Raw genomic sequence first — 23,170 nt, 5'->3', positions numbered from 1 at the left:
TCCTGCAAAGGGTTGACGGCAACAGGAAAGCTAATTCGGGCGGAGCTGGGTCAGGCTGGGGGCTCCAGTACACCCAGGGGAGGGCGTCATGACAAATGAGCAGCCCCTTTCAAGAAAGCGGCCGGGAAAACGCAGACTGTCAAGAACACTCCCTGGGGACTTGCCCAGGTTACCTTGGCCCCGCGGGACTCATGTTCACCGTCTCTCAGCCTCCAGGAGGCCCAGATGCAGGTCACCTGGAAAGAGGAGGTGCTGGCCAGGTGCTCAGAAGTGAGGGCACAGCCCCTGGTCCTGGCACCCTGCCTGCCCGAGGCCTGCACCACCGGGAAGGAGAGGCTGAGGTGCCCCCGAGAGGGGCCAAGCTCCTGCCAGACCTACATCGGAGCACACGCACACTGTCAGAGCCCGTGTGACAGTGGTGCAGCTTGGCCTCGGGCATGCTGTTCCCCTCTGGCTCCGGGCACACCTGCCGGTCTAGATGCCCCTGTCCCCTCCCCCACCCTGCACACGTGAACTCCCCACGCAGCCCACCGGTGCCCCGCCCCTCCGGCTCTGATTGGTCACCCTTCTGTGCGCGTTGGGGTCCGGAAACCCATGCCCGGGATTAAACCTCAGGGTTCAAGGTCAAGTGCGTAAGCAGTGCCAGCACATAGGTCTCTGGTAAATGTCAGCGCTGTTAGTGCTGCTCTGATTAACTGAACCCATCGATCAGATGATGGTCCCAACTCTCCAGTGTCCACGACCAGTAAAGTTAGAGTATTTAAACATTTTTTAACTTTCGTTCCGAAGACACCAAACCTCACATCTGAGATCACAGATAAAGGCTTAATGCTCTCATCCTGCCCTGAGTGGCCATCGCTGGGGACAGATGACCTTGCTGGGAGTTGGTGGCGGCAGCCTTGCCGTGGGTAGCACCAGAGAGGTTGTTTTCGAATACTGCTGCCTACTGAGTGGCCTACGGGCACAGCAACGTTCAGCCCCGAGTGGAGTTGTCATCACTCCAGATGAGAAAACTGAGGCTCAAGGAGGTGGGCGAAGTAGCCAGTGGTCACAGTGGTCACAGAGCTAGTTAGTGAAGGGGCTGGGATTGAGCCTGGTCTGTCTAGGTCAGAGCCATGGGTGTGACCCTTGGATGTACAGCCCAGGAGCAGGTGCCCCCGGTGCCTCCTTGAGAGGCTGGAGCCCTGTCAGCACCGCCTCCCGCCTCTGCCCCCTCCCCCGCCCTGCCCAGCTCCCTGCCCACGGCAAGGCAGCGGAGGAATGCACGTGGGTGCGCGGGGCTTTGCTCCCACTCCTGGCTTGGCTTGATAAGTGCTGGGTGGTTTGTTTTTCCCCTTTCCTTTCTTTCCTTCAGTGTAAGCTGGCTCCAATATTATCCGCTGACATTTAAGCCCCAACTCCTTCTAAATAAGGAAAGGACGGAATTGGCTCAGCTTGTGCTGGGGGAGGTGGCCACTGGGGTGGCAGGCCTTCCACGGCAGCGGCTGAGGGACACCATCCCCATGGGCCAGCTGTGGGCGTCCTTTGGAGAGGAGCCGGCTTTCTGCACTGGTTCCGGAGACTTGGAGCCACCTGGAATGATCTGAAGGCAGAGAAGGGCCTGCGGCCACCCCATTCTCGCTGTCCTCAGCCTGTTGTCCACCGTTTCAGCCAGCCTTCGTGTTGGGGGTGGCAACGTAGGGAGCCATACCCAACACAGTTCCACAATTTTGAGTTTGAAAGCTGTGTTCTCTATTCTGGCGCGATCATCCCTACTGACCCACTCACTACCATGGACATTCATTCTACCCGCCTGCTACCGTGAAGAGGGCCGTCTCCGGACTTCTGTCCCGTCAGTGCCGGTGGCCCTGGGCGAGGTAGAGCCTGTGACCTCCCCTGAGTCACACCTTGTGGGAACTGACATTTTCCCCGGCTGCCTTTCAACGGCTCTGGTTGACTAGGGCTCTGGGGGGCTGGGGGGGGTCTGGGGGGGGGACTGGGTCATCTTGGACTAGAGGGGCTTCAGGGGGTAGAAGTAGGGCCTGGGCAAGGAAAGGTGGGGGTTATTCACCATATTCATGGAACCGTCCTAGCCACTGTTTTTTATTGTTACTTATTTTATCTTTTTTATTGTTGATAGTATTACAGATGTCCCCCATTTTTTTCAGCCTTGACCCCCTTCTCCCCACTCCCATCCCCCTCCTACTTTCCCCACACTATTGTCTGTGTCCATGGGTTGTGCATATGTGCATAGAAGTTCTTTGCTTTATCTCTTCCTACCTTCCCACACCCCGTCCCTCTGAGGTTTGTCAGTCTGTTCCCTACTTCCATGACTCTGGATCTGTTTTGGTTGACAGCTTATTTTGTTCATTATGTTTCACGAATAAGTGAGATCATGTGGTACTTGTCTTTCTCTGCTTATTTGGCTTATTTCTTAACTGGATTAACTGGCTTATTTCACTCAGCATACTACTCTCCAGGTCCCTCCATGTCATCTCAAAGGATAACAGATTTTTCTTTCTTACAGCTGCATAGTACTCCACTGTGTAAATGTACCACAGCTTTTTTATCCACTCATCTATTTATGGGCACTTGGGCTGTTTCCAGATCTTAGCTATTGTAAATAGTGCTGCTATGAACATAGGGGTGCGTATATTCTTTCTGATTGGTGTTTCAGATTTCTTAGGATATATTCAAATGGCAGTTCTATTTTTAATTTTTTGAAAAAACACCATATTGTTTTCCATAGTAGCTGCACCAGTCTGCATTCCCACCAGCAGTGTACTAGAGTCCCCTTTTCTCCACACCCTCGCCAGCACTTATTGTTTCAGGATTTGTTGATGGTGGCCATTCTGACAGGTGTGAAGTGATGCCTCATAGTCATTTTAATTTGCATCTCTCTAATGATTAGTGATGTTGAGCTTTTTTTTTTTCATATGTCCCCTGGCCATTTGTATGTCCTGTTTGGAGAAGTGTCTATTAAGGTTCTCTGCCCATTTTTTAATTGGATTGTTTGTCTTCCTTTTGTTAAGTTGTACAAATACTCTAGATATTTTGGATATTAACCCCTTGTCTGATATATTATTGGCAAATATGTTGTCCCAGAGAGTGGGTTTCTTTTTCATTTTGATTCTGGTTTCTTTTGCTGTACAGAAGCTTTTTAGTTTGATGTAGTCCCATTTATTAATTTTTTCCCCTTAATTTTTCATGTTCTAGGCGATGTATCAGTGAAAATTCCACTACATATGTTGTCTGAGATTTTTCTGCCTACATTTTCTTCTAGGATTTTTATGGTTTTACTAGTTACATTTAAATCTCTTATTCATTTTGAGTTTATTCTTGTGTCTGGTGTAAGTTGGTGGTCTAATTTCATTTTTTTGCTTATACCTGTCCAGTTTTCCCAACACCATTTATTGAAGAGTCTGTCTTTTCTCCATTGTATGTTCTTGCTTCCTTTGTTGAATATTAATTATGCATACTGTCTTGGGTCAATTTCCAGGTTCTTTGTTCTGTTCTATTGATCTATATGCCTGTTCTTGTGCCAGTACCAGGCTGTTTTGATGACAGTGGCTTTGTAGTATAATTTGACATCTGGTATTGTGATCCCTCCCATTTTGTTCTTCTTTTTGAAGATTGCTGTGGCTATTCGAGGTCTTTTTTGGTTCTATATAAACTTTTGGAGTACTTGTGCTAGATCTGTGAAATAATGCCGTTGGTATTTTAATAGAGATCTTATTGAATCTGTAGATTGCTTTGGATAGTATAGACATTTTAATGATGTTGATTCTTCTAATCCATGGGCATGGTATATGTTTCCACTTTTTATATCTTCCTTTATTTTTTTTCAATGTCCTGTAGTTTTCTGAAAATAGGTCCTTTACTTCTTTGGTTAAGTTTGTTCCTAGGCATCTTATTTTTGTTGTTGTTGTTGTTGTTGTTGTAATGGTAAATGGGATTGCTTTTTTTAGTTTCCGTTTCTGAGTGTTCATTATGGTGTATAAAAATGCCATTGATTTCTGGATGTTAATTTTGTATCTTGCTACTTTGCCAAATTCATTTATTAAATCTAGTAGATATTTGATGGAGTCTTTAGGGTTTTCTATGTACAATATCATGTCATCTGCTAATGACAGTTTCACTTCCTCCTTTCCAATTTGGATGCCTTTTATTTTTTCTTCATGCCTATTGCTGTGGCTAAGACTTCCAGTGCTATGTTAAATAAGAGTGGCGAAAATAGACATCCCTGTCTTGTTCCTATTCTTAAGGGAAATGCTAGTAGTTTTTGCCCATTGAGTATGATGTTGGTTGTATGTTTTTATTTATTTTTTTATTTTTTATCCTCACCCGAGGACATTTTCTCATTTTTTTGTTCAGGTAGAGTGGGAGGGAGAGAGAGGAAGAGAGAGAGAGAGAGAGAGAGAGACATCGATGTGAAAGGAACACATCGAGTGGCTGCCACCGCACGACCGACCAAGGCCGGGGACAAACTGCAACCGAGGTACTCGCCCCTAGCGGGAACCGAACCCGGGTCTCTCAGGACTGCAGGTCAACGCTCTAACCGCTGAGCCAAACCAGCCAGGGCAGTTGTATGTTTTTCATACAATGCCTTTATTATGTTGAGATATGATCCTTGTATTCCCACTTTGTTGAGTATTTTTATCAAAATGAGTGTTGGATTTTGTCAAATGCTTTTTCACAATCTATTGATATTATCATATGGTTTTTAGCTTTCATTTTGTTTATGTGGTGTATCACATTTATTGATTTACAAATATTGTACCAGCCACTGGTTTTTAAGCCCCCACTTTAGCCCAGGATTGTGCTAGATGCTCCAGGGACACCATCTAAGTCTGCTCTCCGGGTAAGGATGTTATCGCCACATCACAGATGGGAATAGTAAGGCTCAGAGAGGAACAATCACTTGCCCGAGTCCTCACAGTGGACAAGAGACCATGGGGGTCTTGGAAGACTCTGACTTCCAGAGTCTGTGTGATGACTTATTATCCTCACATGGCCATGTCTCTTCCGCAAATTCATCAGAGGTAGATTCGTGGAATGTCCCCTCCTTGCAAGGATCTAGGCTGGATGCAGTCCAGGCCCTGACCAGTTCCCAGGCTGATGGGAGAGGCAAGATGAGCAAGCAGGAACCTTGTAACTAATGAAAGTGGAGTGCTCCCCACTGCCAGCAACATTTCCTGGGGACCCACATGAACCAGGTTGTCCTAAGGCTCTGCAGGTACTAACCCTCTCAGAATCCTGACCAAGTCGGCACTGTCACCATCTCCATTTTAGACAGGAGCCAACTAGGTCTCAGAGACCCAGTAATTTGCCCAATGTCACACAACTAAACAGAGCAGAGCCAGAGTTTCTCGCCACAACATTATCAAACAGAGGTAGGAACAAATTTACCCAAAGGAATACTATGCAGCTATAAAAAAGAAAACTATCTTACCCTTTGTGTGACATGGACGGACCTGGAGAGCATTATGCTAAGTGAGATAAGCCAATCAGAGAAAAACAAGTATCACATGATCTCACTTATGTGTAGAATATAATGAATAAAATAAGCTGATAAGCAAAATAGATCCAGAGACGTGGAAGTAGGGAACAGACTGACAAACCTCAGAAGGAAGTGGGGGAGGTAGGAAGAGGTAAACCAAAGAACTTATACGCATGTATGCATAACCCATGGACACAGACAATACAGTGGAGAAGGCAGGGGTAGGGGACAGGAGTAGGGGGGAGGTTGTCAATTGGGAGAAAAGAAGGGACATCTGTAATACTTTCAACAATAAAGATAAATAAATAAACAAAAAGGATGCAACAGCCACATGGAGAACCCTACTCGGTGTTTGCAACAGGCTCACACGCCAGACAAGTTAAGTGAGAACCAGCGCAGCTAAGTGACCCGCCTGAGGTCCCTCTGCTCATAGATAGTGGAGCGGGGTCTTTAATCCAGGTGCCGTGCCTTTACCTGCACGGCCGGGAAGGACTCGGTGGCAGGGAGGAGGTGATGTGACGTTCTCCTGCAGAAAGGAGGCAGCTCAGCCCTTCTCAGCCTTGAGGTGGAAGGCTCCCACCTTAGTTGATCGTCCAGGTCTGCGGGAGGGGCTTCACCGGCAGCTTCCGCCCCCTATGTGCAGCCTGCTGCCGGCTGAGGCCGTCTGCGCCGCTCAGTCCCGAGAGAGCTTCATCTCATGGATGAGAGCCTCCGACATCTGTACCTGTCAGGCGACAAATCCCCACGCACTCCCCCTGTCTGCTTAGAGATGCCTCAGGCCCGATTAGGCTCGTGGAGGAGCCCTTCGCTGGAAGCCACGGAGATCCATGGAACTCGGGAGCAGTTCACGCTGGGAAGTGCCTGGTGATGTGTTGTGCAGGGTCCGGAGCAGAGACGTGGGCGAGAGAACACCACCCTCCACCCTGTGACGCTGGGGTAGAATGAATGACCGGCCACCTGGTACAAGGCAAAGGGGCCCTATCAGGTGCTTAAAGTCCCAGCACAAATATCATCCACCTCTAGAGAGTGCAGCCAGAGATGTTCGTGTCTTTCATGACTCTGCTTCCTGGTCCTGGGGGCAGGGAACGCAGGCAGCCGATGAGCAGAAGCAGCCCCGGAGAACAGGTTGGCACAGCCGTGACTGGCCTGCACCGTGCCTTCTGGTTTGGGTCCCATGTTCTCCCTGTAGGTTCCTCTTCAGCCAGCAGACACTCCTGGGACAGGGGCACCCCTGCCACTTCCATCCACCAGCCTTGTCCAGCAGGACTGGACGGCTCCAGGGCAGCAGGTGAGCCGCAGGAGGAAAGACACGCAGGGCACAGCTTACCTGCTCCCCGGCGAGGCTCTGCTGTAGCTGGCTTGAGCCATCTCATCTCTGGGCTCCCCTGTCCCTCCTGGCCACAGGGGCCCCTCCCCTGCTGTGCCCTCACATGCCTTCCAGCGAGGGGACACCTCCACACCCGCTCCCAGGGCACTGCTGTCCTGCGTGCGGAGCGTGCCTGGGACACTCGTCCACCCTCCCTGCTCTGAACGCTGGAATGAATGTGGGGGTGGTCCCCTGAGTGATCGCTTTGCTCACTTCCACTCCCGGTCCACTCCCACCCTGGGCCGCCCCTCGGCACCTCTGGAGGACATGGGCATGCTTTCTGGCTCCCCACACTTTCTGAACACCCCTCCTCTTTTTGGAATGTCGCACTCTGTGAGGCCATCCCCTTGGAGTGAGAACCAGAAGCTTTCTTCCCAGCCTCTCTCATAGCAGGGACAGAGGCACGGACTCCGCCCACAGGACCCCTTTTTGAGGCTCTGACTTGCGACAGGCACACGGGGACAGGTACCATGCAGAGGCGTCAGGCTTGGGGCAGAGGTGGTGGCGGTACCAGGACCCAGAACCCTGCATCAGCCATGGGAGCTCTGATAGGTGTGCCCATCCGTGCAGCGTGGTCTTGGTGGGAGCAGAGCGGAGGGAGGGGTGGACATGACTCCTGGTTGTTGGTCTCCCCCAGAGTCTGAGTCTGGCTCCCGCAAAGCTCTCCTGTATTCCTTTTCCGCCTTCTCTGCTTAGACTAACCAACTAACCAGCACAGCGCCCCCTGGAGCAGGTCTGCGGTCTGTGTCAATAGAGTGAGTGTGTGTGTGTGTGAGTGTGTGTGTATGTACACACGCATGCACAGAAGGGAAGTGAATGGGATATCATTCCTGTCCTCAGCTTGCGAGATGCTAAGAGGAAAGGGTGACGCCGAGGACACTGACTCTGTCGAGGAGGACAGGCAATCAGCAGAGCAGGTGGGTGACCCTGACTTTCCGCACCCAGCAGGACTCTGCCAGGCAAAGGCAGGGCTGCCCGCCTGGAAGTGCGAAGGAGGGGCAGGGGAGTGGCAGGTGCAGCCGGGCCTCCCCTGAGCCACACGGTCCCACCAGCAAACCTCTCGCCCACTCAGGCTGGGCCTGGGCACACAGCGCCCTGCTGCCACAGAGCTGCTCCAGCCAGGCCCCCTCCTTCCTCAGGGCACTGAGCGGGGAGCCCGTGCACCTCGGATGGGGGCCCAGCCCTCAGGGCGCTGCGCTGCTGCCGTTTTCCTCGTGCTGTGCAGCTCAGGAAGGGCCCCGGTGGCCTGGAGGCGGCGGCTGGACGGCCTCTCCCTGAAGCTAAGCAGCTGCTGTCCTGGGCTCCGAATGGCCTAGGAGGAAGAAGAAGCCCCTCTCTGCCTCTCTCCGCCCTCTCCCCACCCCACTTCGCACCTTCCTCCTGTTCCCTCTCTTCACCTCCCCTTCCTGTCTCTGGGCAGTTGTCTCACATGAGCCCCCCTTTCCTCCCTCCTTCTCTTCCCTCTACCCTTCCTGACCTCCCCCCACCTCTCCTGGCCACTTCCCTGCCACCTACGTTCCACCCCACCATGGCCCCAAACCTGTCCTCTCCCCACGGGGCCATTCTGTCCCGGAGCCTGCCCGGCCACACGTCTCAGCTCCCTGCCCTGTCACCAGGCCGCACGAAGTCCAGAGCTGGACGGCAGGTGGGGCCGCTTCCCCTGGAGACACCGCCCGCAGCCTCCAGGGCCATCTGGTCTCTCCCGCGAGCTGGCGCCTGGACGACGCAGCGTGGACAGGACGAGGAAGAGAGGAAACAGTGGACACGGGAGGGTCCCCTCCAGGAGACACGGCCCCTCTCCAGAGCCTGGGGGCCCGGCGGGACGGCCTGGGGAGAACCTCCGCCCCGCCCTCGGCCTGCCTGCCTCCCTTTCCCCGCCCACCTCCCTTCTCTCCCTTTGTCTCTGCCTCGGAGTTTCTCTGGCCCGCCTCCTGGTCTGTGCGCTGTAGAGGGTGAGTTGGGATAAATTCTCAGCGTTACCACCACTTTTGTGTGGGTAACTTTATCTTAATTGAGTCTCAACTTGTTCACAGCCACTCAGCTGCCATGAATAATGAATGACCAAACAGACTGCACCCCAGAAGGCCTGAGCAACGGTGCAGGGTGCGAGGGCCGCCGGCCTCTGCTTCCGCCAGGAGCCCGGCCTCCTGCGCAATAACGCATGGTCCGGCCCACCGCAGACAGACCCCAAGGCCCGGGAGCAGGCTGGTCACCCGGCACCAAAGTGGAGCTGCGGGGGAGGGTTGGGAACTGGCCCACCTTGGATCCTTTCAGGGGAGGGCAGCGAGTGCCCCACGGGAGGTCAATGGCTCGCGTCAGGGCATAGCACCCTGCGGATGACAACGGTGTCACTGACCCCCGCTGTCTCCTGCATGCGCTGGCAGATGATCTCTCCTTTGTGGCTTTAATCCTGGGGTGTGATTCCTGTGGCCGTCTGCTCACCAGCTGCCTGATGACGGCACCGTTCTGTGTGTGCAGAGCAAACTGCTGTTCAGAGAGTGTGAACCCACTGAACACACTCGTGCTGTTCGCAGAACCTCCCTCTGTTCGTGCAGCCTGATGAACTTGAAAATGAGGGTTCTTTGCAGACCGATGCTGTTGGCTACCTCTGCCCAGGGCTCACAGTCAACGCCTTTGCTCCCACCCGGAGGACCTCCCTCCTCCCCAAGTCCCAGTTCCCACTGTGTTCCTGCCTCTGGCTGCCCTGCCTGTCCCAGGTCTTAACTCTGTCCACTCATGCAACGGTATTCCCAGCCACTACCCCCCATGTCCTGGCTATGCTCAGAAGTGCTCTCTAATAAAGGGGCCTGAAAATTAGCTTCAGACCTCAAGGTTTCTGGGGTGAGGCATGAGGCTGCCCGGGAGGGACCCCTCTGCTGCTCATCAGGCCCTGGTGGGCAACGTGTTCCCTGCCCAGGGCTTGCTTTTCACGCTCTGGGCACACACGGGTGTCAGTGAATCTGTGTCGCTTTATTCTAACACGGTCTTATTGGTTTTGCTTTGGATGCCTGTGGGGTGGATGATGGGGAGCAAACTGTGGCTGTTTCGTGGTATTAAACTTTAGTGGCTTCAGTAATGTAGCTAAAGCCTGTTCGACTTCTGCTGTTACCAGTACCCAAATGCTCGGGCGAATCATCCCCGCTCTCCTGGTTACCTTCCAACAGGCCCGGCTGGAAGCACACAGGCCATTGGGAGATTCGAGGTCCTCGGAGGGACAGGGGGTGACCCCTCAGTGACTGCTTTTGTTCAGGGATGGCCAAGCTGTGCCTGTTGATGGGGTGGCCTTTCCTTAGTTTCCCCCCAGTGTCCACAGTCTCTTTTTGTCATAGACAGGTTTTGAAATGGCCGCTATAGTGATGAGTGATGCCACTAATAACAAGTAGCACTCGCAGAACAGTGTGCAGAAGGAGCACTTCCCAAACACCGCGCATCACATGTCCATGGAGCGGGCCAGGCAAACGAGCTGCAGAGACCTGTGGTGACCGCCAGTGATCTGGCCCACATCCCACCTTCTCCCTGTGCCAGGGTTCTCAGCCCCGTTCCAGAGGGACTTCCGCTCCAGCAACATCTGCGAATGACATGCAGCTGTTTGCGAACCGGAGGGTGTGTGCACGCTCCTGCAGCGCGGGCCCAGCTCGTCCACGGGTGGCTCACAGGGCGCAGAGATGGCAGGAAGCCCTGGGGTGTGCCGTGTTCTGTCTCCCACAGCCAGCCCCCGAAACCAGGGCTTCTCTCATTCATTTCACGGACTGAAGCTGGCGTTTATCGCGTGCCGTGAGGTGCAGGCACTAATTTATGTACCGCGGGAAGAGATGAGCAGGGTAGACAAGGTCCTTGTCCTCATGGAGGCTTTGTTGTTGTTGAGGAGGAGACAGGCAAGTGAGTTAAAATAAAATAAACAGAAAGAAAAATGTGTGATTGTGAGAAGTGATATGAGAGAAATAAATAGGATGATGGGACACAGAGAGACTGGGGTGGGAGCTGGAAGGTAATGTGACAGGATCACCCTCCCCCATCAGACTAGGAGCTCCATGATGCAGGTGCCGTGTCTCCCCCATCAGACTAGGAGATCCGGAAGGGAAGATACGGTGAGTCCTCCAGCTGGGTGTAGCACGTGATGAGCAGGTAGGAATGTCTGGCCGCTCAGTGGTCTTAAGGAGTCTGAAATGCTCTTTAATTTGGAGGTGGTTCGCTTAGCCCTTTAACAAAGGCCTTCTCACTACTGGCGTCCACAGCCGCAAAACCCACCCCTGCCACCTTCAAAACAGTTACATCCTTTTCAGTTCTTATAATTTATTTCCCAGTGTTATAGTCTAAAAACAAAGACATCTGGGCAGATGCCAGCCAGCCCTCGCCCCCTTGCCTCCCACCGCCTCTGCCCCCGGGCCCAGCACCCCACCTCTCACCCACCGGCTCCGAGTTTCCAAAGCCTGGCCCATTTCCCTTCACAGCTGAGTATGCAACAAAGATTGGCTGTTGTAATGGCAACTAAACGACGCCCTAATACCCAGATCAATCTTCCTGTGAAATAACTCATTATTCAGGCTCCGATTGCAGAGGACGGAATTAAGACAAGAACAGTTAAAGGAGGAACGGCAGCCTCAGGTAGCACCCTGGAAATGAAGGGTGAGTTGTGGGGGAGGGGCACAGGGAGGGGGCAGGCTGGGCTGGCAGGGAGAGCCCCAGGCTGGGCTTTGGGGGAGGGGCATTATGTCAGGATAGCTTGCCTTTCCTTGTGAGAAGAGGAGGCTGGGACAGGGCGCCACCCTAGCAGTAAAAACAGGCAGAGCCAGCAGCAAGCTATAGATTTCCAACCAGTCACCTTGTCCCTGCCAGCTGAGCTGAGGTTGGAACACTGGCGCTGAGGAGACAGCCACACGGACCAGGGCGAGGCCACAGGGCCCTAGGATGAGGCTTAATCTCAGAGAATGGCCTCCAGACCTCCGACGATCACTCCGTGGACAACAATGACTATTGTTTCCAGTGGAGGGAGAGAACAGACAGGTGCAGAGGTCACAGTAAAACTGTGCCAACATGAGCGCTGGGGACAAGACCTCCTCTGGGGGCCTTGGCACAAAGGTCTGCCCTGTCCCCACTGCCCTGTGTTCTTATGTTGATGGGCAGTTCAGGAGGGGCTCCCGAAAAAGAGAAGTGGTGTTCCAGCTACTCTTCCTTCCCAGTACAATCCATCCATTCGTTCATTCATTCACTCACTCACTCACTCATTCATTCACTCACTCACTCACTCACTCACTCATTCACTCATTCACTCACTCATTCATTCACTCACTCACTCACTCACTCACTCATTCATTCACTCACTCATTCATTCACTCATTCACTCACTCATTCATTCATTCACTCACTCATTCATTCACTCACTCACTCACTCACTCATTCATTCACTCACTCACTCATTCATTCATCACTCACTCATCATCATTCACTCACTCCTCATTCATTCACTCACTCACTCATCATCTCACTCACTCATTCATTCACTCATTCATTCACTCACTCACTCACTCATTCATTCACTCACTCATTCATTCACTCACTCATTCATTCACTCACTCACTCATTCATTCATTCATTCACTCACTCACTCACTCACTCATTCATTCATTCACTCACTCACTCATTCATTCATTCACTCACTCACTCATTCATTCACTCACTCACTCACTCATTCATTCAAAGGGCATTCCATGGCCTCCTACTATGGTCTGCCAGTCTGTTTCAGGGAAAGCTATAGCCAAAAGAAAGAACATGGGGGTGAGAGTTGGGGAGCCCAGGTTCTAGTCCCCCCCCCGCCCCGGACACACTGGCTGCAGGACTGTGAGACAGTCTCCACGTCTTCTGGTCTCCTCATCTGAAAGGTGAGGAGGTTGGAATAGAGTGGGGAGCAAGGGTCCCCCCCAGCCCTGCTGCTTGCGGGTCCTGAAGGCCCAGCGTGGAAGGCCCCCTCACAGGACGGAGCCTCACCGGAGTTTGGAGCAGACGCTGTGCTTCGTGGGCGGGAAGCCAGGGGGAAGGGTGCGTGGGTCAGTTTGAAGGCTGGAAGGGGAAAGTAGTTGGAAGAAAGAAAGAGAGAGAAAGTGTGTGTGTAACAGAAAGGGAGAGAAAGACAAACAGCCAGCCAGCCAAAGAGAGACAGACAGAGAGCAGGACAGATGCAGGGAGGCAGGAAGGGGAGGAGATGGGAGAGGGTGCCCACCTGAAGAAGGAGAAAGTAGTCCCGTCCACCCAGCCCTCTTCCATATGCTCCTATTGGGATGCCTCCCACATGCCGGGCACTGTGCTCAGCTCGAGGAACAGAGGCCACTAAGATAGGCGCTCCCGCCACCAAGGAACCAATGATCACATGACAGCGTGAAATGTGAGCATTCCCACGGTCAGAACCAGTCCACGGAAAAATAGGGAAGCATGCCAGGTTTTCTCTGCTGTTTCCCAAGCTCTCTCTGAGTGGTGGTGGGAGCGTGGGTTGAGTCGTGACTGTGGACTAATGATTAATCCTCTCTCCAATTCAGTCTTCTCACCTGTTAAGTGAGCAGGTTGAGCTATATCCACACACTTGATTCTGTGTCCCAGACCCCTTTCTCCCTCCTCGGCCTCTCTCCTGTCCTCCATTCCTACCAGGTGTCACATCCATAAATGCTGTTTCAGAAACTGGTTTAGGCAGTGCGCTTGGCAGGCAAACAGTTCCATCAGGCAGATCAAGAAACAGCAAATGGCTGTGTCTTCATCAATTAGGTATCAATTCACCTACTTGTATCTGAAAGATACAAAATAGGAGTAGCTAAAACAAGGTAGAAGCTTACTGCTATTGTAAAAGTAATTCAGAGATGAGCCAACCACACAAACAGGGTGGATCTTCAGTGTCAAAAACCTGGGATCCTTCTGTCTTGTGTTTTCCTCTCTATTCAACATGTGGCTTCCACCTCATGGTGCAAAATGGCTGCTAGAGCTCCAGCCTTTGCATCCACATTTCAACTAGCAAGTAAGAGAAAATTGTGCCTTCTCCTATTTAGGAAGGCTTCACAGAAATCTCACACAGTACTTTCACGTAGATCTCATTGGCCAGAACCTAATCATATGGACACACCTAGCTACAAGGAAGCCTGGGAAATATTATTTTATGTGTAAGCTGCATTATAAGCCCAGAGCTCATTTAAGGGTTTTGTTGCTACAAAAGAGGGGTAGAGTGGATATTTTGCAGACACTTAGTCTTTGCACTTTAAAAGTGCTGATATCCAGGACAACAGAAATGATCGTGCAGGGTTTATTACAGATGGCAGGCCTTGCATGGGCATTCCGAGACAGGAGTCTAAGGTTCTAGACTTGTCCGGACCAGGGGCAATTGAAGAGGTGGTCAATGGCATGAGGCAGGAACTCTGAGGTCATTATATGAGAGCTGTGTTACCCCTCCGACTTCCTGTGTCCTGGACAGGAGCACCCCATTTGGGGTATGGCGGACTAAGTTTTCCAGTTGTGGGGTTTGGGAGTCAGGGGACAGGGAGCCAGGCAACTCACCATACCAGGCATGTGGCCCAGGAGAAAGGGAGGATCGCAAACGTCAGGTGCTTGGACCAAGGACAGAAAAGCTTAGACTCCTTGTCAAGAGCTGAAGCTGACTCACACCCAGGATGGGTCCCCACAGAAGGCACAGCTGGGCTGCCCTTGTGGACCTGAGGGGGGAGTCCTGGGAGCTGGCTAAGAGCAAGCCCCTCTGCAATGGAAATGGTATTCTAAACAGAAAAGGCTTGGGAGGCAAAACAAAGCTATTCCACTGAATAAATGTTCTGCATTAAAGCAGCCAGAATAACGATGAATTAAACATCAGGTCTGAATGAAGGGAAAATGCCGTGATTTATAATTGCTTCAGGCAGGAGGCAGCCTGGGAGCAAGGCAGAGGCTCCGCCAGGGACCCAGTTTCCCCACAGAGCTGCAGAGGCACTGAGAGAAGATGTGGGCTGCCTTCGGGGTGGGGAGACTGCAATGGAGCCTTCTAGAAAACAGGGCATCCAGGGGAGATGAAAGGAACGTGCTCAGGCAGCCGGGAGGCCCAGCTGTTAGGCTTAGATCCGTGTGACCTTGGCTAAGTCACTGGGCATCTCCAGCTTCCTTTCCCCATTCGTCTGGGGATAATAACACCTGCTTCATCTCACTTGGTTCTTGGGAGGATAAAGGGAGATAATGGATGATGAAGGATTTTGCAAATGAAATGTGCCGCTGTTACTTCTTGGTCTCAGCATCACTGTGAAACAACAATGATGCTAATGCTGAGCTCTGGTGGCTTCTTTAGGGTGATGGGTCTTTGGGAGACAGGGGTGGAGGTTGGGGTTGGGACAGAACAAGATGCACTGGCAAGCGCTCAGGGGTGCCGCCCGGGACATGCCTGCCAGAACAGCTCCCGTCAGACGGGCTGGCACTCCTGCAGGCAGTGTGGGGTAGTGGTCAGGCTCCTGGGGAGCCTGGCTTGGAGTCCCAGCTCACCTGCCTGTTAGCATGTGACCTCAGACAAGTCAGGTAACTTCTCTGCACCTCAGAACCTTCCTTTGTCAAGTCAGCACCGTGACAGCACCTCCTCTAGAGCGTCCTCGGGAGGATTCAGTGAGTTAGCACAGGTAAGAGCCCGTGCTGCCTGGCACAGGCTCCGGGTCATTGCCAGCTCACCGCCTTTCTAATACCCAGCACACCCGCCCAGAGCGGAGAACGAAGCCGTGGGCTGGCTTCCGCCCCGAACTCGCCGGAGCCTCGCTCCGCCTCGAGGCTCTGCCCAGGAATCCCCCGGAGCCGCGTCAAACTCAGATCCCCAGTCAGCCGGTCTGCGGCGGGGCCTGGGATTCTGCATTTTTAAACAGCTCCAAGGTGGTGCTGGGACCGCGTGCTGCGAGGCGGAGGCTCCGGGTTGACTCCCCGGCGCCGGCCTCCTCCAGCGCGGTCTGGCTGTTCCAGGAGGCGGTGGGTCAGCGGGTCTGCGCACTGCGCTCCGTCCCACCTCCCACCCGAGAGGAGCTGCTGCCCAAAGCTGCCTCCCCCGGGAAGGAATCATCTACCTGCAAGAGGGACTTTATCAGCTGCCCCGCTGCGATATCCCTGATCTCCTGCAATGACACAGAAATGCATTCCTGAACGCGTCCAGCAGCGACCGAGCCAAGGCTGCTGGGACGAGCGGGGAGTGGGCGGTGCAGCCGCGGGCAGCACCCCCGGACGCCCCAGATCCCGTGGGGCTGACAGGCCTGTCCCTTGTGAGCTGGTGCCTGGGGCAACCTCCCTTCCCTGAGCCCAGCTTCCTCAAGATAAATGAGGCTCCCAAGAGACCCGCTTTACAGAGCAACATGTATGGACATGAAATATTATCCAAGATTGGCTGTTAAGAAAGCCAGTTGCAGAAAAGCTTAATTCCATGCTTTCAAATGTACAATAATATATATTTACAGAGTCATGGGAAAGTCTAGAGGGATATATACCAAACTGTTCATAGGACTTATCTGGGGAGAGAGGGGTATGATTATGAGAGACTTTTATTGTCAATTTTGTGAGTTTCTATAGTTTAATTTTAAAATAATGAGCAGGCACTACTTTTGTAATCAGAATGATTCATTCAATGTTTTTTTCTTTTGCTTAAAAATGGCTATGCCAGCCTTGTGGGCCATTGTAGACAGAGCGCCTCTGGCAAGGCCCCGTCCCTAGCCAGCACAGGTGGCAGGATCGGGGGTCAGGAGGCCTGGATGAGAGTGTCACCTTGTCACTCACTAGCTGTGCAACTTGAGCAGGTCCCCATCTCTCACGGAGACCTGGGATCCTCATCACAAAGTGGGAATGGTAGAAATACCAGAACCAGGAGGTCAGCAGACCCCAGCACCTGTGAGGACTGGGGGCACCCAAACTGGGACACCCACCCCCAGAAAGAAGGAGGAGGAGGAGGAGGCAGTAGAATGGGAGGTCCTGGGAACCCCTCGAGGTTTCTTAGGGAAGCAGTTGAGGTTTCCTCGACCAGCAAGGAGGGGAGCAGGGCCTGTTGCCCAGAGTATGACATGGCTCTAATCAACCTACTTCGCAGTCTGAGAACCTGCGTACCTCTGAGCCTCTGCTCACGCTGCTCCCTTAGATGCCCTTCCTCCTTTACCTGATTACTTCCTGCTCAACCTTCAAGACTTGGTTCCTCCAGGACTCTTCCCTGTGCACCCTGCTGCAGTCGAAGGTCAGGGGACCCTCCTGGGTGTCCCTCCGCAGGCTACATTTCTCTACCTACCGCATCACCAGGACCCGTTTTCCTGTCTACTTCCCATTGAAGACAGAAATGGGCAGTGATGGGTCCTGTTCACCTTTTAATCTCTAGCATCTGGCACAGTGCCCAGCACGCATTTTTATCTCTCTTTGAGCTTTTGTACACCTTTTGATGTAAACCCCTTAGATTATCTGGGATTACCTAGCTGGTTCCTTTCTGCCAAGGCAATTTGGCTGAAGAGGAAGGGGAAATAGAAAGGGTAGAATAGTTGGGGTGGTGGTGAGGGCATGGTGCCCTCTAGTGGCCAGGTGCAGGGGTGGCTGCAGGATTATGGTAGGAGCAAGTGGGTAGAGGCCAGGTGGGATGTCGTGCTCAGGAAGACCTTGGGAATAAGAATGTGGGCAGAGGGTCACTGTATCAGCCACTGCCCCATTGCAGCTGGGAGCAGTCCTCCATGGATCCACATGGAGGCTATGGCTTGGCATAAAAGCATTAGAAAACAGGAGGAGGCCCAGAGACTGCCCCCTTGTGGAGAGGAGGAGTCAGCCAGGTGGAGGTGCCTCAAGGCTATGCTTAGAGCAGGACAGGGGACCCAGAGATCGAGAGATGGGTGACCTGGGGGAGGACCAGTGCATGTCTCCTGATCAGACGTTGACAAAGGCCTGAGCGCAGATAGGCCCTTCAGCTAGGGGGACAGACCGGTTTTCTCTTGCAGGGGATCCTATTTGAAAGCTGCTTGCTCCTCGCAGCATCCTTCCAGTCCTGACGTCCTGGGATACCCCAGCTCCCTTACTCCGTGACCCTTCGGGAAAGCCCGTCCCAGGGCTATCGTTAGAACATGTCAACCACGGTACCAACCTAAGACATTGCCTAGGGGTCTGGCCATGCAGGAAATAACTGAGGGGAAAGTGTAAAATACCAAATTGTAAAACACTGCTTTTCCTCCGGGCTGTGTGAGGAAGTCATCTGGTCCAGCCCCCTGCCTCAGACCCATAAGCCAGAGCAGGCAGAGGCAGTCAGTCCCCTCCCTTTCTTGTCATATGACACCAGTGACATTATTAGACAACTCCTGCCTTTCATCACCTCTAGGACCTCACATTTCCCAGCCACCCTGTGTGGCTGGCCCTTTGTGGGACCTGGGAGCAGCTCCCCAGGCCTCCTGAGAAGAGGGACAGCCAAGGGAAATGCTGACTTCACCAGAAGCCAGACTATCTCCTCCTACATATCACTCCCTTCCATTAAAGCTTCAGCACCTGGAGTCTAACTTAAGTCTTTCTTGCTGCCATATATGCCCATGTCCCCTAGTTCTGTCTCCCTCCCTTTCCCACCCCAAGATAAAGAGGTTCTCATTAGCACTCACCGGCCTCCCTCAGCCCCATTTAATGCCCACTTCCCCTAGGTTTTCCTCCCCAACTTTCATCCTTTGTCCTGTTGGTCTGGCTCCTCTTCAGAACCTCCAAATATTTGTTTTTTGAAAAATATTTTTCTTTATTGATTTTAGAGAGAGAGGAAGTGAGAGGAAGAGAGATAGAAGCATCAGAGAGAACATCAATTGGATGCCTCCTGAAGGCACCTCATTGGGGATCGGGCCCACAACCTGGGCATGCGCCTTGACCGGGAATCAAACCAGCAACGTCTTGGTGTGTGGGTCAACGCTCAACCACTGAGCCACACCAGGAGTCTCAACCAGTGAGACTCCAGGAGAAGGCTGAGTGTGGGGATGAGCCCACCTTGTCTCCCATGTGCAGCGTGGTGCAGGGTGGCCCTTCACTGAGGGTATCAGGCCTGTGGTCCTACAGAATCCCGGGTCCCCGGGGGCTTTCTCCTCATCTCCTCCTGGATGGGTGGGGCTTGTGTTTAACTTCTAAATCCTCCCCTCATATTTTACCCATCCCAACCGCTCATTTTTCAAATCCATCAAGCTTCTCCTGAAATATATCCCCGCTCCCTTGGACGGAGGGTTTTCTTCTGGTGCTCCAGCAAGCCAGGGTCTGGTTCTAAGATGCTTTTACCTGCCCTTGGTTTCTTCATTTGTTCATTCAATCACCCATTTAGCCAACAGCTCCTTACTGACTGCGTTTCTCCTCTGGGCCAGCCACTGAGCTAGCTAGGGGACTCTGTCATGCATCAGGCAGTCCCCGGCCTTCACAGGGACAGTCTTAGCAAGGACATTGAGAGGGGACAAGGCCCACCCAGGGGACTGTGAAAGCATGGAAGAGTATAAGAGGGGAGCCAACTCATTCTGGGAGATATCTTACAGCGAATAGCAATGGTATTTTGGTGACGCCAGGGATGCGGTGGTTAAAAACAAACACACACCCCCTCCCAAGCTCAGCATTTCCGTGCAGGCTGTGGACTCTCCAGGGCAGCCGCCCTCCTCCAGGGAGCTGGCTGCTCTGTCTCGTCACACCCTAGCGGCACCCGCCAGCTTCCAGCTGCTGGGGCAGGGAAAGAAGTGGCAGAACTCACACCTGCTCTTAAGTGCCTTGGACTAGAAAAGACCAATGTCACCACTGCCCACGTGCCATTGGCCGGGACTGGTTATGGCCCCAGCTTAGCTGCAAGGGAGGCTGGGAGCTACAACCTTGCCACGTGGTCAGACAGAGGCGATGGGCTGGTCTCTCCCATAGGGACTCACATGGCTGAAGCCCAGAAAGAAGGGGTCAGCGAGTCACCATCACCACAGTCAACCTCCCGCTCTTCAGGTACAATCTCCAAAGTGGCTCTTGGTCCTAAACAAGAGGGTCAGAGGCCTATCTCTGCCACTCAGGAAGGACCTTTGACAAGGCCCCATCATTTGGGCAGTCAGCCCAGCCTCGGCTCAAACTTAGACCGACAGTGGGGTCCTGGCTAAGAGGCCTCAGAGTCTTGGTACAGGGTGGTCTAGGGTCCCCTGGTGTTTGTCTTGGGCCCATTGTCCTCAAATCCCTGCCCTCCCCCTGCTCTGCCTCTTAGGGGGCTGGTCCCTACAAGCCACCCTCCCCAGACTCTATGTCAGCAGGTTCTGTGTCCCTGGCCAGGATTTCAGGGTCAGAGAGGAAGCAGCACAGTATCAGCCTGTCTCCCTGCCTGGAGCCTGTTCTAGAGGCCACCATGTTCCCAGCTGTCACAGGTGGCCCCAGCTCCCAGGCCCTGTCAACACCCTCTCCTGAGGTTGCTGATTTCTAAGTTTCTGCGCTGCCCTGGTTGGCTCTCAGCTCCTCCCACACCTGGGTGACCAGCCCCTGAACCATGCTCCCTGCTCACGGTGCTCGAGTTGATTTCTGTCCTCCCATTTAGATCAGGACTGATACACCATCTACTTGGCAGAAATGGTGAGGGAGGGCAGAGCGGAGCTGGGGACGGAGCGGGTGATAAGTGAGGCAGAGAACACGAGAAACAGAAATCAGGTACAAATAGCGTGGTCCTCCGTAACCCCTCTTTGTGGTCTTCAATACACAGATTCACCCTCCCGAGGCTGTGTCCTCCAAATCGATCCTTGAAGGGGGAAGGTGGACACACATACATTAGAACAAGCGCAGAAGACCTCCCGGGCTGTCCTGAGGTTAGGGGAAAAAATAGGCAGAGCTGAGACCTCCAAGTTAGAACAGAATTTTTCAGGAGCCTCCCGCAGGCGAGACATGCGTCACCCCATCCATTCCGGAGCCCTGTGCTGGGCAGCTCGGGGGGAGATGGCGGGTGCAGCAGGGCCTTGCCCCATCGCATAAATCACCCCAGGAAAGCGCCCAGCTTCTCAGCCAAGGCGACGGGCCCAACTCCACCATCCATCCTGGCCCGGCGCGGAGCAGCGGGCCGTGCAGGCAGCAGACAGCCGAGTCCTCGGAGTGCAGAGCGGCTCTGAGACGGGAGATAAATAAAATCAGAAACCATAAATAAACCTGCTGACCTCACATGGGGTGGACAAGCCGCCCCCCAGGGAGCGGAGTCCAAGGAGGTGATTAAATTCCAAAGCAACCCAACTCCATCCTGCACAGGCAGGGCCAGGACTCCGGGGCTGCGGCATCAAACCATACAACATTAGCAAACAGGTATTTCAGAGTGAGAATCAGAAGTTTAAAACTGCGAGGGACCCTCCTGGTGGCTCCCAGCTCTGGATGCGTGCTGGGGTGGCCTGGGTGCCTTTTTAAAGACTAGGAAGGACCGGCTCCTCAGCGCCCCAGCCCCTGGAAATGCTGACGTGGTAGGGCTGGCTGGGGTGCTGATCCTGCCTCACTCCAGAGCTTCAGGCTCTGCTGACAAGGAACCCAGGTCTGAGGGGAGGCACGGAGGTCCTCACTACAACTGAGTCCTGCAGCTCTTTCCCCAATGCACAGAAGAAAGCGCAATAGTGAATACAATGTTCTGTACTTAAAGTCTCCCCGTGCATTGACCCAGTGATCCCACTTCTAGGAATGTACCCTAAGAAGCCTGAAGCACCAATCAGAAAGAATATATGCACCCCTATGTTCATAGCAGCACTATTTACAATCGCTAAGATCTGGAAACGGCCCAAGTGCCCATCAGTAGATGAGTGGATAAAAAAGCTGTGATACATATACACAATGGAGTACTATGCAGGTGTAAGAAAGAAAGATCTCTTACCCTTTGAGACACGATGGAGGGACCTGGAGAGTATTATGCTAAGCAAAATAAGCCAAGCAGAGAAAGACAAGTATCACACGATCTCACTTATTTGTGGAATATAATGAATAAAACAAGCTGATGAACAAAATAGACCCAGAGACATAGAAGTAGGGTTCAGACTGACAAACTTAGGGGTGGAGAGGTTGGGAGGGGGGAGTCAGGAGATAAAGCACAGAACTTATATGCATGTATGCGTAACCAATGGACATAGACGACAATGCTGGGAGGGGGGAGGGTGTCAATGGGGGAAAGGAGAAACATTTGTAACAAAAATAAATTAATTAAAAAAGAAAACTTAAAACAAGAAGTCTCTCCCAGGCATCTCTCATCTCCTTTCAGCACCTGCTGCTGCACATCTGCTACTAATCAGTACTCAGCCGATGCAGACACTGCATCTCAGAAGCCATTGATCATGTCGACTTTGATGACTATTTTTTTTGTAAGTCCATGTGCTTGAGCTTATGTTCTTGTATTGTTTCTAGTAAAAATTTAACTAAAGGTAGTATTTCTAGGCAACTTAAACTTTGGGCAACAAAATCACGTAGCAGTCCCCTCAAATCTTCTGTCGAACAATGTGGGTTGGGTGTAGATAAGACTCCTCCTCTTGACGATCCTCAAGGTGTCCATAACTTAGGGGTAACCCATCTCCCCGGTGGACAAGATCACAAATCCCAGAACTAGGCTGCCAGGAGTGACTAGTTAGGCATGCGACCTTGAATAAGGTCATCACCCTCCCTGTGCCTTAGTCTCCTCACATGGGGAACAGGGGTAATAGAGTACCCACCTCGTGCGGCTGTTCTGAGGACCAGTGTGGGTATTGAAAACCCTTTCGGCAGCACCTGGAGCAAAGGAACACTGTCAGTTAGATACTTTCGAGGACTGAGGTCAGGGTGGGGATAGCGGACTCAGGATCTTAAAGAAGATGCTGTGGTCAAAAGAATCATCCTTTTTGCATTTTTTTAAAGACTTAATTTTTTTTAATTAATTAATTTATTTTTGTTACAGTTGTTTCTTCTTTTTCCCCCATTGACACCCTCCTTCACCTGCCTCCCTGCCCCTTCCCCAGTTTTGTTGCCATGTCCATTGCTTATGAGTACATGCATATAAGTTCTGTGGTTTATCTCCCCCCACCACCTCCTCTTCTGGGGATTGTCAGTCTGTACCCTACTTCCACGTCTCTGGGTCTACCCTATTCTTCAGACTGTTATGTTCATTATATTCCATAAATAACTGAGATCATATGATATTTGTCCTTCTCTGCTTGGCTTGTTTTCTTAGGATAATAATTTCTAGGTCCCCCCATGTCATCTCAAAGGATAAGAAATCTTTCTTTCTTATAGCTGCATAGTACTCCATTGTGCATATGTACCACAGCTTTTTTATCCATTCGTCTACTGCTGGACACTTGGGCTGTTTCCAGATCTTAGCTATTGTAAATAGTGCAGCTATGAACATGGGGGTACATATA

This window comes from Molossus molossus, unplaced genomic scaffold, assembly GCF_014108415.1.
Source record: "Molossus molossus isolate mMolMol1 unplaced genomic scaffold, mMolMol1.p scaffold_m16_p_8, whole genome shotgun sequence".
Lineage (NCBI taxonomy): Eukaryota > Metazoa > Chordata > Mammalia > Chiroptera > Molossidae > Molossus > Molossus molossus.
This window is presented reverse-complemented; position numbering follows the sequence as displayed.